The sequence below is a fragment of the Schistocerca nitens genome, chromosome 3 (genome assembly GCF_023898315.1).
Source record: "Schistocerca nitens isolate TAMUIC-IGC-003100 chromosome 3, iqSchNite1.1, whole genome shotgun sequence".
In the NCBI taxonomy this organism is placed as follows: Eukaryota; Metazoa; Arthropoda; class Insecta; order Orthoptera; family Acrididae; genus Schistocerca; species Schistocerca nitens.
In genome coordinates, this window is record NC_064616.1 from 504,450,435 (window position 1) to 504,472,319 (window position 21,885).

General features: G+C 45.5%; 1 protein-coding gene across 1 annotated transcript in view; it reads left to right on the top strand.

Moving 5' to 3' along the window:
* LOC126249301 (Down syndrome cell adhesion molecule-like protein Dscam2) overlaps window positions 1–21,885 on the top strand; it is a 1,152,658-nt gene that overhangs the window by 594,493 nt on the left and 536,280 nt on the right. The window lies entirely within an intron of this gene.

The following is a 21,885-nucleotide window of genomic DNA, read 5'->3' on the forward strand; positions in this document are numbered from 1 at the left end:
CTGTGACCCTTCTGACAAGAAATCACTCATCCAGTACCACAGCTGAGGCGACACTCCACAGGCACACAATTCCGGAAATCTAAAAACATGGAATAAAGTTCACATCATCTGTCGATAGCAAAAAATGGTTCAAATGGCTCTGAGCACTATGCGACTTAACTTCTGAGGTCATCAGTCGCCTAGAACTTAGAACTAATTAAACCTAACTAACCTAAGGACATCACACACATCCATGCCCGAGGCAGGATTCGAACCTGCGACCGTAGCGGTCGCTCGGTTGCAGGCTGTAGCGCCCAGAACCGCACGGCCACATCGGCCGGCTTGTCGATAGCAATCGTTACTACGGGAGAGTAAAGAGCCAGTTGTGTTCCACAAGAACGTTATATTCTGAATCTGTGTTGTCTATTTGTCAATAAATCGTTTTGTTCGAGGTAATTCATAATGTCCAAACAAAATGTATGTTGCAAAATCCTTCTGAAAATCACTATTAGTGATATGGCTCTGTAATTTACAGGACAATTTTTATTGTTTTTCTTGGGTATTGGTGTGCCTTGTGAAACTTTCCAGTTTTTAGGTAAGTATGGAGCTACTGCATCAGCGTTCTCTGAAAGGAAGATGACTCGTACACAGCCCTGACCGTAGGTCTTGCCTTTATTAAGTGTTTTAAGCTGCTTCACTAAACCGAGGATATATATTTCTAAGTTACCCATGTTGGCAGTTGTTCTAGATTCGAATTATGGAAAATTCTTTGGTGAAGAAATTTCGGAAAACAGTGTTCCGCAATGCTGCTACAGTGGCACTGGCATTAGTGACATCATCAGTGTTATCAGGCAGTGAAGGCATTGTCTGTGTTTTGGCGCTGGTGTACTCTTAATACGACCAGAATCTCTTTGGGTATTCTGCCAGATTTCGAGACAGGGTTTCGTTGTGGAAACCATTAAAAGCGTCTCGCATTGAATGTCGCTCTAAATTTTGATCTTCTTAAAAACTTCGCCAGTCTTGGGGGTTTTGTGTTCTTTTAAATTTGACGTTCTTCTATTTGCTATTTCTGTAACATTGTTCTTACCTGTTTTTTATACCCTGGGGGATCAGTACCATCTCTTAATAATTTATTTGATGTGTGTCTCACAATTAGCGTGGATAATATTTTTTTAAGTTCAAGTCACATCTGGTCTACGCTTACGTTGTCGCACTGGAAGAAGTGGAGACTGTCTCTTAGAAATGCGTCAAACCAATTTTTATCTGCTTTCTTAAATAGATGTATTTTGCGTTTGTTTTTGGTGGGTTAGGATGTTAAGCTATTTAGTCTTGCTACAATAACCTAGCAGTCACTGATACCTGTAGTTATCATGATGCTTCTGTTTGCTGAGGATTGTTTGTTGCTAAGAGGTTAAGTATGTTTTCGCAGCCATTTGCAATTCAAGTGGGCTCCAGAACTAATTGTTGAAAAGAAGTTTCTGAGAAAGTATTCAGTACACTTTAAACATGTATTTTCGCCAACATACCGACGGGTGATTGAAGTCACCACCAATCGTAATTGTATTAGTGGAGTACCTATTTGAAATAAGTCTCAAACTTTTTGAACTGTTCTGCGGCTGTGTCATCTGAGTCAGCAGTCGATAGATGGAACAAATTCAAAATTTATTCCGGTGGTCAAGTATAATATGTACCCATACTAACTCAGTGGATGTACCTAATTCAGTTTCACTACAATTTAAACTGTTTCTGACAGCAGTTAACATTCTGCCACCAACTGTATTTAATCTATCCACTCTGAACACCGTTAAGTCACCTGGTCACTTGAAAAATTTCTGTTGAATTTATTTCCGGCTTTAGCCAGCTTTCTGTACCTATAACGATTTAAGCTTCATTACTTACTATTAGCTCATGCAGCTTTGGTTCTTTCCCAACACATCTATGATAATTTACAGTTACAATATCTATTTTTGCTAGGTCTACTTTCCTGTGTTTGTCCTGCAACCTTTTAGACTGATGATCTCTCTGTAGTTTCCCAAGACCTTCTAACCTAAAAAAACCTCCCAGTCCCATCTACAGAATCCTCGCTACCCGAGTAGCTGCTTTCTGTGTGTAGTGGACCCCTGACCTATAAAGCGGAACCCATAAACCTTTCACCCGGTGGTGCAAGTCGAATTTGCAGCCTACATAGTTGCAGAACCATCTTAGTCTCTGATTCAAGCCCTCCACTAGGCTCTGTACCGAAAGACCACTGTTGGTTCTGTCGGCGATGGTACAGATGGTGAGCTCTGCCTTCATATCGCAAGCAAGACTAACAGTCTTTAGCAGTTCACCTAGCAGCCAGAAACCAGAAAGAATTTCTTCCGACCCAAGTGGCACTAATTGTTAGTACTGACATGAGCCAACACCTGTAGTTGGCTGCACCCTGTGGTCTTCCTGGCATCCGGAAGCACCTTTTCCACATCTGGAACGAGTCCTCCCAGTATGTACGCAGAGTGCATACTGCATTCCTCTTCTTCCTGGCTGCCGTATTCCCCACTACACGCCTAACGTTGGAGCTTTCAACTACCATTAATCCCACCCTCTGCGAATGCGCAGACGTTACTGGTAAATAGGCTTCCTCTTCAACAGGTCGAGCGACTGCATCTGCCTCAGGATTTTTGTCAGTCACGGATAGCGCCGAAATCTGTACGTCACGCAAACTGGGAAAGCTCTCTGATCATCCCCGCTGAGTGTCTTTCGCTGCCTGACACATATTGGAACGTCATCCACTCAACACCGGATGTTGGGGCAACCTCAGTGTACGCAGTACCTGGAGCGGCTACAAAAGTGGACCGATCGGTGGAAATGTGGGATGTTCTACACGTTCCTCGGATATCCATGTCCGGCTACCTACAGTGATGCACACTGGCAGCAGTCTGAAGATGTGGGACTGAAATCAACAGTACATGGAGCTGTAAATGGAGGGTTACAACTCAGATCGCATCTGAACACAGCAATCACAGTTCCTATCCATACTAAAAACGGGCGAAATATTTTCTATACAGTCAATAAACGCGGAACTGTGTCTAATAAATAAATAATCAGGCAAGAATTTAACGAGTTTAAACTAAAGAGCACAGAGGAATTTTAAAATATGTCGCTTCTTATGAAACATTGTGTCGGACGCGAATGGTATCCTGCAATGTTCTGCAGCAGAAACAAAAGTTAGCACTCCTGCCAAGTATTTCGAGGCATCGTGAGTAACATCTTCACTGGAGCACGTTGAATCACTAAGATAGCAATCTCGAAGCAAATCATTTTCGTATGAAGAATAATGACGTCACATGTTTGTTACTTTGTTGCCCACTCACTACAAATAAAATTCTAGAATCACCCACAGTTTCTTCTGTGGGTGTTTCTACTTTGTCCTCTGTAATGGAAGCACCAAGGGACAAAGGTATGCTTGTCTCATTGTCAGTTAGCATTCGTTGGTGAAAGCTATTTTTAACTTCGGATGGCGTCGTAATATTACAAAATGCACAAAGACCCCGCACGAGTCCTAAAAAAGAAATTTTTGAGACATTCGTGATTCGGTGTGGTAGGCAAGATGTAGGTCGCCCTTGCATTTTTCACATCTATGAAAAGTCTAAAAATGAAATTTATTGAAGTAACAACACCATTTTGAAATGGTAGGAGACTGTTTCTTTTCTCTACTCGCATATTCGAGCAACTTCCGAAAAGCTTGTTCAGGGAATTATCTAAGCTTCTGAGGTTGAAACCATAACCACTTCTATGAGGTGCTATCTGATCTGGGGTGTACCTCGAGGTCAACACACTGAAAATGTCGTTTATCAGTCCGATGAAACACCCTACGCGATCAGACCTTACAGCTCTGGCAACGCGACGTGCAAATATTTGTGTAGCCATTCTAACGTTCTGACGTGCACGTCCCCACACATGCAGGACAACTTCCGATATTTGATAGGTGTTTGATGCTGCAGGAGATCTTCTACTACAGTCTTCGTGAATACGGCAGTGTCAGGTGTGGTGATTCCGACATCAACAAAGTAATTTCTGCATAACCTCAGCAAATGTGTTCGGTCGTTAAAAAAAGAAGGAATTTCTGTGTTAACATACTTGTCCAGTTCTGTTTTCTTGGGAGAGCGAACTTCCAATGTTTTGAGAACCCACTTCCGCATTGCTCTGACGTCACTACGACGTTCTCTTTCTCTTACGTTGTGTTCTCTTGCCGGGACCTGTATCAATAAGTTATTTTCCATGCCAGTCAGGTATTTTCTGGGATAAAATTGCATTTGACTTCAGAAACTTTCTTGTTGGTGTACCGAATAACTCATTTTGTAAGATCAGTTTGTGATGCTGTGGACGAAAATGTTCGGAACATATTCTTCCATTTTTAATACTGATCTTGTCCTCTCATTTACGAGACGACCATTCACGTAGGAGCTATAAGTTTTCGGAAATCGGTGATAAAGAAAGCCGTCGTTTCCACACCCAGAGTTACTGCACTTATCAACAGTACAGTCCGAAGTGTTTTTGCACATTTCACTCGGAAAATACTGTTGACAACGCGCAAGATTACAAAATATGCCACTTCGTACCGGAATACACCACAGGTCACGAACTACACTCACGGAAGCACTACCAGCAAGGCCCTAACCCCGTAGACACAGTGCAGTAGCTGCCCAGTGATGTCACGCGTCGCCACGCGGAGGCCACGAGAATTACGAGCCAAGCAACGAACTCGTGAGGTGCACACTAGTTGGCTTGTCCACCGCACTTCGCAAACGGTTGGCTCCATTCACGGTCCCAGGAAAATCAAATCACTAAAGGCCTTCACATTGTCGTGTGCTATTGGGAGCTCGCACGCATTCAGACGTGCAGTAAGGAATTGTCATACTCGTTTGAAATAATTACTTGCTCCCTGTAGACAGCTGCTGGCACATGTAAAACCTTCAGTGTCACGACCTGTGACTTACACTCCACGACCTTTGTTTCTTGTAGGCCTCATCACCAGGCGAGGTCTACGAGAGAGACAGGTCGTGGCGCGTACTTCACAGCATGTGATACTGCAGGTCTTCCGAATGCCACCAACCATCTCCGGCAGGGAGCGTGTGACCATTTCATATGAGTTTAATAATTCTTGACTGCGCATTTAAGTGCGTGTAACTCTCGATAGCAAATGACAAAATTACGAACTTCAGCGGGTACCTTCTCAGTCACACACTTGTTTTTCACGCACCCTGCGTGGAACACAGCGTTCGGCAATAGTGGCGGACAGACCGACTAGTGTGAGGGCCGTATTTCTAGGGGGCCAGATCGCCAAGCCGGGAAACTGGCAAATACACGGGAACCCAGAGTAAACCCTTTGCGGCGAACTGACAACAACCTAAAATACCATTTACCCCCTTTTAAAATTTTATACCAACAACCAATCGTAACTCGAAAGCACCAGTAACCTATGTCTATCTATACTAGTAACAAAACTGTAAAACCATTGACTCTGTTTGTTTGAACACGTTAAACCTCAAAACTAACATATAAATTTTAAGGGATTTCGTCAGGTAACTACAGCGTAGCTTAAGGCAATATATAGGCTTCAATCTATCAAAATCGAATTACTGAAAAAAGATACTGTCATTTAAAGCTTTGACCAAACCTTTTTTTATAAAGTGCATTTTAACCATCAGCCGTTTATTTGTCCCATTCCTTATGTACCGATCTCGGTTGTTAACCATCATGCAGGATGTAGTAGGATACAACAGATTAGTAGAAAGCAACCCATATTCCTTTGAAGGTGAAAACTATCGAAATTATCCAGTGAAATTGCACAAACACAATTCAGTGGATAATTTTCATACTGTGCAGCTTCAAACGAATATGAGATGCTTTTGACTAATGTGTTGCAACCTACATCCTGGATGATGGTTAATTTCGATATTGTGCAGCTTCAAAGGAATATGGGATGATTTCAACTAATCTGTTATACCTTACGTCCTGGTTCATCGTTAAGAACCAAAGCCGGCAGGTGACTAATGGAACAAATAAACAGCTGATCGTAAAGCATGCATTTCATAAAATACTTTACAGCTGTTGAACCTCGCCTTACGGAAACATTATCTAAAACTGCTATGTGTTTCGGGTTACCTGTCTGAACACCCTAATCTCATAAACTACTAAACGAATTTTTATGGGGTTGCCACAGGCAACTTAAGTGTAATTAGGAGCAATATGAGGTTTTATTTCATGAAAATCGAAACACACAAAAATATATATCGTAATTCAAAATTTTATCTATAATAGTCTGCTCACCTTAGTAGTTGGATGTTTAATTACCATGGCATAGTACATTAAAGAACCAAAATAGTTGGTGGTGTTGTTGGTTACGTAGTACAGCAAAGAACCAATAGATGGTGTATTAGGTTTTCTTTTTCATTAACTTAGTGTCAGATGTGTTTTTAGAGGTTTACGTCGAATGCAAACTAAGAGTGAATTTACTTGGCTAGGATAAACGGATTTACGGATTTTTCCTTTTTATATTAAAAACTTGTCATTGCTTTGGTTCTTTCAGTACGTTTTGTTTATATTCTTTTCTGGGAAAAGCGAATATATTAAGTTTGCTTTTTGATTTGGGTGCCTGTTTATTACATTTTCATTTCGTTTTATTTATGGATAGAAAGCCTAGAAAACGGTTGAGTCTTTTCGAACACACTAGAACGGCAGTAACACTGATGGCTGCACGGTCTCAAAGGTCCAATGAAGATCATGAGGGGAGACTTATTGTAGCTCGAGAACATCAACTTTAATTCGATCCTTGGGAACTCCTTCCGAAAGAAATGCGTGATTTAATTCTGATTCAGAGTGTCATGCATTTCCTCGCACGTCAGAATCTTTCATTAACAGAGGCTTATAGCTACGTCTCTCCAACATAACATCGTAGACGTAGAAATTTTGATGGGAAGTGGTTCAGGTGACCTTGTTTTTCTACCCTAAACACCACTTAGTCCTAAAAATTTACAGTTTCGCGTACGCAATTCCCGGTGAGAATATATTATGCCATGACCATAAAAAAAGCACAAGTCCAGACGCTGTGTGTTATGGGACCGGCCCATGTGGCCGATCGGTTCTAGGCGCTTCAGTTTGGAACAGCGCGACAGCTACGGTCGCAGGTTCGAATCCTGCCTCGGGCATGGGTGTGTGTGATGTCCTTAGGTTAGTTAGGTTTAAGTAGTTCTAAGTTCTATGGGACTGATGACCAAAGATGTTAAGTCCCATAGTGCTCAGAGCCATTTGAACCATTTTTGAACCTCAGATGTTAAGTCCCATAGTACAGAGCCATTTTTCTGTTTTGGGCGTAGATCTTAGTGTCAGTTGATTTTCGCACAGCCTGCTCTATATGATTGTCTCCCATCTTACTGAAGCAAACAAGCTCTTCGCCCAAGTCACCAATAACGTTATATTCAAACTTTCTGTGCAAAGAAGGTATATCATTCAAAAATAAATTCCGCGCATATGAAGTCTCGGACACAGATATAAATAAATACCAAGGCAACGCCAAGATTCTCAGCTAATATTGATAAATGTAATACTAGAAGTATAAATTGCATACGCTATCAGTTACTCAGCTTTAATGTGGCACATAAAAGAGCGAGGTACTGCAATGTAAAATTCTTCGAAATGTAAAAGGTAACAAAAATCAACTTAAAAATCTGAAATGATTGTTTGACGAATTCTTCTACTCCGTATCAGAATCTCTGAAAGTATAACAGTACAATAGGGATATGCGTGTGCGTAAAAGACAGAAAGAAGAGAGAGAGAGAGAGAAATTTCAAACAAAGTACACTGGTGTGCAAAATTTAAAGACGAAAGTAACCTTCAGATGACGTGTCACTATCAAGTAATGTAGCTCGATTAAACTTGTACCATACATAGGAAGAACTGCAGCAGTACAGTACAGCAAGTAACTAAAACAACTACACGATGAAAAGAACAGAAATGAGTTTTATTTCCAAGACAGTAATTACACTGAGGTCACCGCCATTTATGATGGTCCCATAGACATTACAAAAGGCAGAACATGGTACTTAACAGGCTGTGCGATCACCACGGACGGCACTGCTTGCTCTGCACCGTGCTCCCATGCTGTCCAAAATGTTCGTACGGAGTTATTGAGATAGGGATTTCCATTCCGTAACCAGCACGCTTCACAGCTGCTGTATGGTCGTTGGTGTATGTGGACGTGCTGCAATACGTCTTCCCGACTCATGCCACACGTGCTAGATACGATTTACGCCAGGGGAACGGGCAGGCCAATCCATTCCTCTTGTCCAAGAGTTCCTCCACCTACGCTGTTGGATAAGATTGCGCATTGTCATCCGTACAAATAAAGTCAGTGCCGAATGAACCCATGAAGAGACTCACATTAAGAAGGCTTACAATGTCACAATAACATTGACTGATGAGTCTACCATATTAAAAGATCTACAGTACGATACGCCCATTGAACATTATGCCTCCCCACACCATAACACCTAGAACCCCATAACGATCATGTTCCACAGTGCAGGACCTACCTTCATCTGGCAAGATGTGTTAACATCTAATACACTCAGGAGTGTTGTCAAACATGATCATTTTAGCGGTCCAGTGTTACAACTCAAGCATGTCCACATGCACCAATGATCATTCAGCAGTTGTCAACCGCTTTGGTGGAGGAAAGGAGCGGCCTATCACAAAAACTTGATACCGACCTTGTGGCCAGCATGGGAGTACATTCCAAAGCACACAATGCAGTGCATGGTGATCACACATTCTATTAAAAACCATGTCCTGGCGTTTGATATGCCCAGGAGACCATCGGGAATCGCAGTAACTTCAGTGTAACTATTGTCTTTGAATAAATGAGTTACTTCTGTTCGTCTTACTGCGTACTTTTTCTACTTACTTTCTGTACTATACGGTAGCAGTTCTTTCTATGTCCCATACAGTTTTCTGTTAGCAGTGTTACTTGACTGTGACACATAACTGGAAAGTTATTTTCATCCTTAAGTATTGTGCACTAGTATATAAATAAAGACATGTAAGAAACAGAGGTGATTTGAAACACATCGTAAGAAATTATCAAGCAGCTGGTCAGCATTCACTTGCCACTGAATCGCTCCAACTTGTTGTGGGGTTCGCCATTTTGTTCCATGGAACTTACTAACAAACTCGCTGTTGTTCATTTTCTCTTTTATTTCCCTGTTCTTCTAACGTTTCCACAGATATATGTATCTGCAAGTGATTCATGTATATTTGCCACTTACAATATTAATAAGGTCCATTTATTTCTAAGATTCCACTGCGTCATCGGAGCCAATATAACGATGTCATTGTACAAATCACTACTTAAATAACTTGGGAGGTGGAACGCCACTCTCTCACTTTGACAACATTGTCAGTCAGGTTAACGTTCATATTTTAGGTCATGATCTTCCCAGTACTAAATTTGCTGGCCGGCCGCGGTGGTCTAGCGGTTCTGGCGCTGCAGTCCGGAGCCGCGGGACTGCTACGGTCGCGGGTTCGAATCCCGCCTCGGGCATGGGTGTGTGTGATGTCCTTAGGTTAGTTAGGTTTAAGTAGTTCTAAGTTCTAGGGGACTTATGACCTAAGATGTTGAGTCCCATAGTGCTCAGAGCCATTTGAACTAAATTTGCTAAATGTGTTTAATGACTTTTTACATAAGGAAATTGCGAACAGAATATTCATATAACTTATGTGTAACCTGTAGAGAACGTGTACCCGAGGGGTAATAGTGGAGTCAATGGAGAACAACGAAGGAGATAAATTTGGGGCCATAAATGCCGAGTGCAGCGACCTGGCTGTGCGAGTGATTCTGGAAAGCAGCGCTCAGTGGATCGTACCTGCAGAGAGTAGAAAGATTAGATCTGTCCGTTAATGAAGGATTGTGGTCCCATTTAGGCAGATGTTTTTTGCCAAAACATTGTCATGCTTACCGTGAGAATGACGCCTCCATAGTCTAAAATCTTCTTTCTTCAGACAAGAGATATCTCTAAGTGCTGACTGGCTCCTCTCTGGATACGCAAAGTGGAGGCTTGATCCCTCAGTGTGGGAACCCCTGTGCTGTGTCTGGAATGACTACGAGGAAAACAAAAAAGTCAAGAGGGGAGATTCAATGAATAGAAAATAGTTCGATTGGTTTGTGCAGTATGGGGGGCTGTTTCGATTTGCTAATTTGGCTCCTGTACCTAGGCCTGGTGGAAAGTGGTTGTGATTCTATGCCTTCTTCGTCTTCTGGCCATTCCCTGGTGGAGAATTTCAGGTCTTTCCTTAGTGGGTGAGACAGTTTCCAACTGTTCTGACAGTAGAACTGCACATCGTTTCGGATATATCGAGTATCAGGAGGGCGAACTTATTCGTCCTGATGTTTGAATATTCCAGCACGCACCGTCTTGCCTGTGTGTCAAATTTGTTAGGCCAGACCAGCGAACAGGCACCTCACACTGGAATCTGCTGGGGTTTCAGTGCTCTGATAGGGAAGTTTACCGCGTTATGATAATAACCGCGTAGTTTGCAAATTTTCGTGAATGCTTCAGAACATTACAGCTGCCGCAGCGCACCGCTGGTCGCCCATATGGCGCCGTTTTCTGCTGCCGCCTGAATCAAAGTGAAAGGGTAAAGTACTGCTGCACTGCCTTGCGGTTATTAAATGACATTCACAGCTCCCTGTTCTCAGGTGAACCATAGTTTGTGTTATGCTTGGCCGCAGGTGATTTCATTAGAACAGAATTTGGGGAAGAGGAGAGTGTTTTTCTTTTTACAGTGTGAGACTATGGTGCACTCAGAATGTTAAGACTCGCGTTTGGCTCTAGTCGATGTAACTCAGCAATTTTTTGTATGTTGTAGTTATTTTATTTCAGTGTAGGTATTGTTTGTGTCATTTATGTTTGTTTACTTGTTTCTTGTCAGCGGCTTCTCTGTCACTTCTTGTCTGATGTTACGTCATTGCTAACAGAGTTGAGCAAGCTTTCGTGGAACAGATCGGTTTACGGGGATGGTTCAAATGGCTCTGAGCACTATGGGACTCAACTGCTGAAGTCATTAGTCCCCTAGAACTTAGAACTAGTTAAACCTAACTAACCTAAGGACATCACAAACATCCATGCCCGAGGCAGGATTCGAACCTGCGACAGTAGCGGTCGCGCGGTTCCAGATTGTAGCGCCTAGAACCGCTCGGCCACCCCGGCCAGCAGATGCATTAGAGTCGGAGGCTTACGGAAGCACCAATCGATTTGAATACTTATAAGAAGCAAAGCACGTTTGTGTAGTGAGAAAGGCTACACACTAAAATCGTTCAGTACGGAACACGAGCCAGCCATTGATGTAGCTGGACTCGCATTCGGGTGGACGACGGTTCAAACCCGCGTCTGGCCATCCTGATTTAGGGGGTTGGGTTGTTTTGGGGAAGGAGACCAGACAGCGAGGTCATCGGTCTCATCGGATTAGGGAAGGACGGGGAAGGAAGTCGGCCGTGCCCTTTGAAAGGAACCATCCCGGCAATTGCCTGGAGCGATTTAGGGAAATCACGGAAAACCTAAATCAGGATGGCCGGACGCGGGATTGAACCGTCGTCCTCCCGAATGCGAGTCCAGTGTCTAACCACTGCGCCACCTCGCTCGGTCCAGATTCCTGATTTAGGTTTTCCATGATTTCCCTAAATCACTTCAGGCAATTTCCGGGATGGTTCCTCTGTAAGGACACGGTAGACTTCGTTCCCCATCTTTTCCTAATCCGATGGGACCGATGACATCGCTGTTAGGTCCCTTCCCCACATCAACCAGTCAACCAACAAGATCGAACGGCGGAAGAAATTCATTTAAATCAGTCTGGAAACAGGCCACAAATGTCTAATGCAGAATACTCCGATCACGGAGTTCCAGTCACTCAGGAAATGAAAGTGAAAACAATGCCGAGATGGCAGGTCACGGAAAGAGGTACAGTCAGGGAAAGTAACAGTCAGATTTCGCGGACAAGGCGTCATGGAGCAGTTGAATCGCGTGTATCTAGTCATCGGTACGTTACTGAAAGTGCGCAATTATAATAAATCACTCAATTAATTCAAGAGGGAGAGAACAGAAGACTGAACAGGGAAGAAAAGAAATGGTAGGAAGAAGACCAAAGACAAGGAATCCTCATTAATGAAATTAGGGAAGTTCAGATGCGACTGTACAAGGCGGAAAAGCGATTGGACGAACTCATGTAAGATATTAAAGAAATTCAAAGGAGGGCCGTTGAGTTTGTCGAAAACGTAAATCAGGTCAGGAATGAAGTTAAGGGTGTAATGGCAGAGGCTAAAGACGTTAGGAAAACTTCAGATGAGACGCGAGAAGTAGCGGTAGAAACCAACCGTGTGCCGAGGGCAGCCAGATTAGTAGTACGAGATGCTCGGCCAAAATCCCAAGCTGCGCGAGGTCAGGCAGCGCTGACAAAGGCCGAAGTGAGCGCAACAAAGTAGTCTATTTCTGATATCAAAAGAAATGGAAAGAGAGTAGCTAAAAAGACTCGGGGTTAAATGTTAGAAATCAAAGACGAGGAAACATGTCTCACTACCTAGCAGGATGAGCTGGCAGATGAGACGAGACAAATGTGCGAACGGCTCGATCGTGTAGAAATTCAGCCAGAAGCTACAGCATGTCGGTGTGAGTTTGTTGGTCATCAAGAACGTCAAAGGCAAAATTTTGCAACTCACTTCGTAGCCACATCCCCGGCACAGGCCGATATACAGAGGGAACGCCAGCTTAACGGGGTACGGTGCTCGGCCGAGTGCGCAGTCAGTGGCCGTTAGTGCACAAACTACCGAGCCGGACAACAATTGCGGGCGACTCAGACGTGCGGGAACATTACTACATGACTCTGATGGCACGAGACGAGAGTAGAAAAGCATTGAGGGATCAATCGGCCACGAAATCTTGGAGGCAATCGCACCAGAAGTTAGTGAACGTCCAGTAGCGCGAATTATGAATATTTCGACTTAAAACATTTTCTCTCAACTCAAAATTTTCAGGTCTACAAAGCGAAACACAATTCATTACCTCCCAAGTCATGAACTGCCCAGTACGATAGGGTTGCTTCCCGATTCATGGCCACTAGCATACAAATTGAAACTTGTCTGAGGATGGAGGGTTCAATAGCAGAGCACATGGGTAGCGTTGCAACGAAGTGTCGCAGCTATGGTGAATTCAGAGAGGTTTTCCTAAAGACCTACTGGTCACAGGACTCCGAAGAAAGTATTACACTGGAGATTATGCTAGGGATGGATTACGAAGCATCGGGGTGCCGCTGTCAGATAATATTTTTTGAGATGCTTGTCAACAAGAACCGTTGCCTGGACCAACCGTACAGAGACTAGGAGATAATACGACACTGCTACATGTGACTGCCATTGAGGAAGCTGAAACTGCTCAAAAAATGGTTCAAATGGCTCTGAGCACTATGGGACTTAACTGCTGTGGTCATCAGTCCCCTAGAACTTAGAACTACTTAAACCTAACTAACTTAAGGACATCACAAACATTCATGCCCGAGGCAGGATTCGAACCTGCGACCGTAGCGGTCGCACGGTTCCAGACTGTAGCGCCTAGAACCGCTCGACCACCCCGGCCGGCTGAAACTGCTCATTGGCAAATGCAAAGACACAACAGTGTTATTCAAAAGTGCCCTACGAGAACTACACTTTGTCAAGAATGCACAAATTGCGACTGACTGAATTAGACATAATGAACGAAATTCGCAAGGTTTATTTGGTGGAAATAATGACGGGCAAAATACAAACATAAACAGGGCAACAAGGTGTGGGGGTCCTGCCCACTCGTCTCGTATTGCGTGCCTAAAGGATGCTGCTTTCCTGGAATGCATTACAACAATTCAAGCAAGTAACATTAGTAGTTTTATTTCAATAAAGCAGATTGACAATACTTAACTTTGAAATAACAATGGTGTCGAAAGCGATGGGTGACATGCAATATAAATCCGAGTCCTTTGTTATATACACTCCTGGAAATGGAAAAAAGAACACATTGACACCGGTGTGTCAGACCCACCATACTTGCTCCGGACACTGCGAGAGGGCAGTACAAGCAATGATCACACGCACGGCACAGCGGACACACCAGGAACCGCGGTGTTGGCCGTCGAATGGCGCTAGCTGCGCAGCATTTGTGCACTGCCGCCGTCAGTGTCAGCCAGTTTGCCGTGGCATACGGAGCTCCATCGCAGTCTTTAACACTGGTAGCATGCCGCGACAGCGTGGACGTGAACCGTATGTGCAGTTGACGGACTTTGAGCGAGGGCGTATAGTGGGCATGCGGGAGGCCGGGTGGACGTACCGCCGAATTGCTCAACACATGGGGCGTGAGGTCTCCACAGTACATCGATGTTGTCGCCAGTGGTCGGCGGAAGGTGCACGTGCCCGTCGACCTGGGACCAGACCGCAGCGACGCACGGATGCACGCCAAGACCGTAGGATCCTACGCAGTGCCGTAGGGGACCGCACCGCCACTTCCCAGCAAATTAGGGACACTGTTGCTCCTCGGGTATCGGCGAGGACCATTCGCAACCGTCTCCATGAAGCTGGGCTACGGTCCCGCACACCGTTAGGCCGTCTTCCGCTCACGCCCCAACATCGTGCAGCCCGCCTCCAGTGGTGTCGCGACAGGCGTGAATGGAGGGACGAATGGAGACGTGTCGTCTTCAGCGATGAGAGTCGCTTCTGCCTTGGTGCCAATGATGGTCGTATGCGTGTTTGGCGCCGTGCAGGTGAGCGCCACAATCAGGACTGCATACGACCGAGGCACACAGGGCCAACACCCGGCATCATGGTGTGGGGAGCGATCTCCTACACTGGCCGTACACCACTGGTGATCGTCGAGGGGACACTGAATAGTGCACGGTACATCCACACCGTCATCGAACCCATCGTTCTACCATTCCTAGACCGGCAAGGGAACTTGCTGTTCCAACAGGACAATGCACGTCCGCATGTATCCCGTGCCACCCAACGTGGTCTAGAAGGTGTAAGTCAACTACCCTGGCCAGCAAGATCTCCGGATCTGTCCCCCATTGAGCATGTTTGGGACTGGATGAAGCGTCGTCTCACGCGGTCTGCACGTCCAGCACGAACGCTGGTCCAACTGAGGCGCCAGGTGGAAATGGCATGGCAAGCCGTTCCACAGGACTACATCCAGCATCTCTACGATCGTCTCCATGGGAGAATAGCAGCCTGCATTGCTGCGAAAGGTGGATATACACTGTACTAGTGCCTTAGGTTAGGTTAGTGTTGTTTAACGTCCCGTCAACAACGAGGTCATTAGAGACGGAGCGCAAGCTCGGGTTAGGGAAGGATTGGGAAGGAAATCGGCCGTGCCCTTTCAAAGGAACCATCCCGGCATTTGCCTGAAACGATTTAGGGAAATCACGGAAAACCTAAATCAGGATGGCTGGAGACGGAATTGAACCGTCGTCCTCCCGAATGCGAGTCCAGTGTGCTAACCACTGCGCCACCTCGCTCGGTCTGTACTAGTGCCGACATTGTGCATGCTCTGTTGCCTGTGTCTATGTGCCTGTGGTTCTGTCAGTGTGATCATGTGATGTATCTGACCCCAGGAATATGTCAATAAATTTTCCCCTTCACGGTGTTCTTATTTCAATTTCCAGGAGTGTATAATGTTAATGCATGTTTGACACACCGTTTGTGGATCACTAATAACTGGTATCGTAGCACTATCTGCTAGGCCATGCTAATACTCTGCGAATACTGTCCACTAATGTCCGGCTGAGGCTGGCAGGAGCGGCGCTTATATTACCTCCCTGCAGAGGTCGCTCCTGTCATGGCGCGGTACTTGTCAGCGAGCTATTGACTGGCATCGCCTCAACGCTTTCTCTGGTCTTGCATTCTTCCTCTTCGTTCCGACGCTTGTGTTTACGCCAGAACATTCCTCCCCCCATAGCGAAGGACCGTCGTCGTGTAGGGCAGGCGGCCACGGCGGGGGAGGCAGGAGCGTGAGCGCCACGTCGGGCCGGAAACTGTGGCTGCGGGGGACGTCATGCTTCCGGCCGTACCCCGCCGTCTGGCCTGCGCTCAGGAGGAAACGTCCCCCGGAAAACGACCAGAAGGGTACGTGTCCACCCTCTGCTGCCATGGACCAGATGGGGGCGAGTGCTGCGGTGTGGGCGGATCCAGCTCCATCAGTTGGACGAGAGGAGGTGGAGGAGGCTAAGACTCTGTCGCCATGGGGTCGTCATGCAGTGTCGTGAGGACACCCTCTAGCGGCTGCTGTGGCCGCGCTGTCCTCTGGATCCGTGAATCTGGGGGAAGAGGGACTGAAAGATCATCGTGTACATGACAGAGGCGAAGTTGGTTTTGATGGCAGTGCTGCAAGCCATGTGGACCTGAAAGAAGGTACAGGGAAGCGCCAAGTCGACGAACGATCTCGCCTCGCGCCCACCGCCTGTTGCTACTAAAAACCCTGTAGAAGACAATATCATGTGGATCGAACCGATACTTGCGGCCTTCCTTCGGCGCCGGATGCTGAGGAGGGTGAAGCAGGTGGAGCAGTGTCCGATGGCGGCGGCCGTGAAGCAATTCCGTCGGCGATGGTCCATCTTGTGGGTGCGAATGATATGAGGTGAGAGACAGTTGGAATGCTTGATCTCTGCGGAGCGAAGTTTTGCCATCTGCTGCTTCAATGTTGTGACGAAAGGAAGTCCGGTTCGCCGTTTGACTGTGGATGGAACGGTGCACTACTTAGATGCTGCATGCCATTGCGTTCACAGTAAGCTTCAAATTCATTTGACGTGAACTGAGGGCCGTTTTCTGACACTATTACTTCAGGTAAACCTTCGAGGCAAAAAATCGATGACAACACCTGCATTGTGCTACGGGACGTTGTCGAGTTCATGGGCACAGCAAAAGCAAACTTGCTGCACGAGTCAACTACAATCAACCAACGAGTGTTTCAAAAAGGTCGTGCAAAAGACTATGTGCACACGTTGCCATGGCGATTGCGACTTAGGCCTAGCAGAAAATTTTTGTGGTGGAGTGGACTGATTTTCCGCACATGAGTGACACTGTGACCTCATGTGTTCTATTTGAACCTCCATACCCTGTCTAGTACAGTGTCGACGCGCTAACTGTTTCGTATGAACCATCCCCCAGTGTCCTTGGTGAAGTAACTGCAAAACTTCTTTTTGTAAAACTTTAGCGATCAACACACGTGACGGAACACTGTCATTTTGAATAAGAATCACACCTTTCTGTACAGCGAGGTTATGCTCACGTGCCAAGTATCGGCCACTACAGAGTTCTTTATGCTATGCAAGGAACGAGGCCAAGATGTGCGAATGTATGTTAGCAAAATGTTCATATCTGAATCAGCTACCGTGGCCTGTGTAATTTTCCTATAGTTCAGCGGAAAAGATTGAAGTTATTCAGAATCCTGAGCACTGATGTGACAACAAATTTCTGGGCACCCGCGCCCAACTCAAATCTCACAAATTTCCTACAAAGAAGTAAAACAACAAAACGTTTGTTCGACTGGCGTATCCCTGAAGAAACTGCACGCTTGCTAGTGTTGCGATTGCTAGTTGCAGCCTTTGAATATACTGCATTAATGACATGGGCCTCATGATCAGGTTTTTGTGAGTGGGTTGAATTCTTATGTTTGTTGCGCTGCAGACATACGGATTGCACATGTCCTTTCCTACCACAAGCTTAGCACTGGGCTGGTCGGAAGAGGCAGTCTTTGCGTATGTGCAGTGAATAACACCTCGGGCTGGACTTAATTCTCTTCTGTGCAGCCGCCTGTGTAGCAAACTGTTTACGCGGCTTGGACGATTGTTTACTCGGCTTGGCTAGCGCAAGCCTCCGGTGCGGAATGGGGCGATCACAAGCGAGTGACTCAATCCGAAAAATAGCTTGCTCATCAGATGTATTACCCGACAAGGCTCGGAGTCGTACTGATCTAGTATTTGCGCTACCCGTTAAATGATGGATCGGACTGTTTCAAAATTTGTTCTCTGAGTTTGACAGCAGGTACGTTGTTCACGATCGCATCACGCAACATGACATCTGAATATAAAGCCCCACAAGCACATTTAAATCTGCATTTCCTTGTGATACCTTACAAATCTGTTACCTACTCGAGATAACATTGTTCAGACCGGTTTTTGAAATTAAAGAATTGATACCTAGCTGCTACCACATTCACTTGTTTGTCGTAATAGTTAGTCAGCGAGGAGATTGTATTAAGCAAGCTCACTCGCAGTCGCGTTAGGAAAGAGTTTTAGAATTAATCTGAACACTGCACTTCCTACCGTGGATAATACAGGGTGTTTCAAAAATGACCGGTATATTTGAAACGGCAATAAAAACTAAACGAGCAGCGATAGAAATACACCGTTTGTTGCAATATGCTTGGGACAACAGTACATTTTCAGGCGGACAAACTTTCGAAATTACAGTAGTTACAATTTTCAACAACAGATGGCGCTGCAAGTGATGTGAAAGATATAGAAGACAACGCAGTCTGTGGGTGCGCCATTCTGTACGTCGTCTTTCTGCTGTAAGCGTGTGCTGTTCACAACGTGCAAGTGTGCTGTAGACAACATGGTTTATTCCTTAGAACAGAGGATTTTTCTGGTGTTGGAATTCCACCGCCTAGAACACAGTGATGTTGCAACAAGACGAAGTTTTCAACGGAGGTTTAATGTAACCAAAGGACCGAAAAGCGATACAATAAAGGATCTGTTTGAAAAATTTCAACGGACTGGGAACGTGACGGATGAACGTGCTGGAAAGGTAGGGCGACCGCGTACGGCAACCACAGAGCGCAACGCGCAGCTAGTGCAGCAGGTGATCCAACAGCGGCCTCGGGTTTCCGTTCGCCGTGTTGCAGCTGCGGTCCAAATGACGCCAACGTCCACGTATCGTCTCATGCGCCAGAGTTTACACCTCTATCTATACAAAATTCAAACGCGGCAACCCCTCAGCGCCGCTACCATTGCTGCACGAGAGACATTCGCTAACGATATAGTGCACAGGATTGATGACGGCGATATGCATGTGGGCAGCATTTGGTTTACTGACGAAGCTTATTTTTACCTGGACGGCTTCGTCAATAAACAGAACTGGCGCATATGGGGAACCGAAAAGCCCCATGTTGCAGTCCCATCGTCCCTGCATCCTCAAAACGTACTGGTCTGGGCCACCATGTCTTCCAAAGGAATCATTGTCCCATTTTTCAGATCCGAAACTATTACTGCATCACGCTATCTGGACATTCTTCGTGAATTTGTGGCGGTACAAACTGCCTTAGACGACACTGCGAACACCTCGTGGTTTATGCAAGATGGTGCCCGGCCACATCGCACGGCCGACGTCTTTAATTTCCTGAATGAATATTTCGATGATCGTGTGATTGCTTTGGGCTATCCGAAACATACAGGAGGCGGCGTGGATTGGCCTCCCTATTCGCCAGACATGAACCCCTGTGACTTCTTTCTGTGGGGACACTTGAAAGACCAGGTGTACCGCCAGAATCCAGAAACAATTGCACAGCTGAAGCAGTACATCTCATCTGCATGTGAAGCCATTCCGCCAGACACGTTGTCAAAGGTATCGGGTTATTTCATTCAGAGACTACGCCATATTATTGCTACGCATGGTGGATATGTGGAAAATATCGTACTATAGAGTTTCCCAGACCGCAGCGCCATCTGTTGTTGAAAATTGTAGCTACTGTAATTTCGAAAGTTTGTCTGCCTGAAAATGTACTGTTGTCCCAAGCATATTGCAACAAACGGTGTAGTTCTATCGCTGCTCGTTTAGTTCTTATTGCCGTTTCAAATATACCGGTCATTTTTTAAACACCCTGTAGATATGGAAGTTTCACAGCACCTGGGACGTTTTGAGCTAGCATATGGGCATCGAACTGGTGCAGCCACTCGAGCCCTTCCTTGTCTTGTTCACTAAACTGTCTAAAAGGTGGTATATCAGCTGTAGTAGACGGTGCTTGTTCTGTCGAGCGCGCAGTGTTAGCGATTAGCTGCATCAGTGTGTTGAGTAGTGCGGAGATCTGCTGCGTCTGGAACTGAAACATCTGCATTAGCTGTGTGGCATCTGACGCTTGCAGCTGCGGCGCCTGAGCAGGGAGTGGGAAAGGTGGGGTGGGCATATTGGAAGACACAAATGTAACAAATGGACAAGGCAAGCAAGTAAAATTTCTGCTCCGCCCACCTGAAAGCACTTATGCGCAAAAACGACAAGAAACTGTTAAAGCAATAAGCGCCCCTGCAAAGTAAAGACAAGAGAAAATTAAGGCACCAACAAAAAACACAAATAAATCTGATGTCGTCAGGCACAGTGTTCGGAAGATACCCGTCGCCGCCGGCCGCGGTGGCCGTGCGGTTCTAGGCGCTGCAGTCCGGAACCGCGGAACTGCAACGGTCGCAGGTTCGAATCCTGCCTCGGGCATGGATGTGTGTGATGTCCTTAGGTTGGTTAGGTTTAAGTAGTTCTAAGTTCTAGGGGACTGATGACCTAAGATGTTAAGTCCCATAGTGCTCAGACACATACCCGTCGCCAGTTGTGGGGTCCTGCCCACTCGTCTCGTATAGGGTGCCTAAGGGATGCTGCCTTCCCAGAACGCTATACAAAAATTCAAGCAAATAACATTAGTGCTTTTATTTCAGTAAAGCAGACTGACAATACTTAACTTTGAAATAACAATGGTGTCACAAGCGATATTCGACATGCAACATAAATCCGAGTCCTTTGTTATATATAATGTTCATGCAAGTTCGACACACAGTTTTTGGATCACTAATAACTGCTATCTTAGCACTCTCTGCAAGGCCATGCTAGTACTATGCAATTCCTCTCCACTAATGTTCGGCCGAGGCTGGCAGGAGCGGCGTTTATATTAACTTACTGCAGAGATCGCTCCTGTCATGTGGCGCTCCTTCTCAGCGGGTATTGGCTGAATTCACGTCACCACCTTCTCTGGACTTGCGTACTTCCTCTTCGATCCGACGCTTGTGGTTACGTCAGAACACAAGAAACCAATATCAAGGCCAAAGATATAATAATGAGCCTCAGTGAGATGATACATGTAGGCGGCAGAAGTAGGCGGCTGACGTATGGTGCTAGCTTTCACGGAAACAAAAATAGCAACAGGGGGAAAATGCAAAATTCTAACCACTTCATGCAGCCGGTCTGTAGCTCAGGGCAAACAAGGAATTATGGAGGAATTGGAAGGTGAAGTCCGTAACGTGATCTCCGGAACGACACTGTGGAAATCAGATCAGCTAACCCCTCAAACAGAAACTGCAGCAGAAGTCCGCGTAGGAATTGACAGTCGGCCGCTGCGCCCTCGTTGTATCATTACGTTAGTGTTAGGAAAACATTGTTTCCAGTTCATTCACGTAGGTATTTAGTGTATTGCTCTTTATTAGTTGGCTCTTAGATTTTCCGGATGATTTATTATTATAATCAGTGAGTTTGGCATTTTTCGTTTTCTGTACAGAATTGGTGCTTTGATAATTTACTGAAAATTGGTATTAGAAGCATGTCACACCACAGCAAACGAATGTGTTGGAATAATGTGAAAATTGCAGTTTTGGTTCAGAAATAATTGCACAAATCTTGGAGATACAATTCTTCTTGGAATGTAACAATGGTTTGGTTTCTTCCGCTGACATTGTGTTCATTAAAAGTGGGTGGGTGGGGGGGGGGGGGGGGAGTATGCACCTCCTGTTCCATCATTCGAAGCCAGGAGGCGATAGAGGTGCAACAGATGATGATTTGCGATCCGACAGTGGATCTTCATGTGATTTTCATCATTCCACTGATACCGA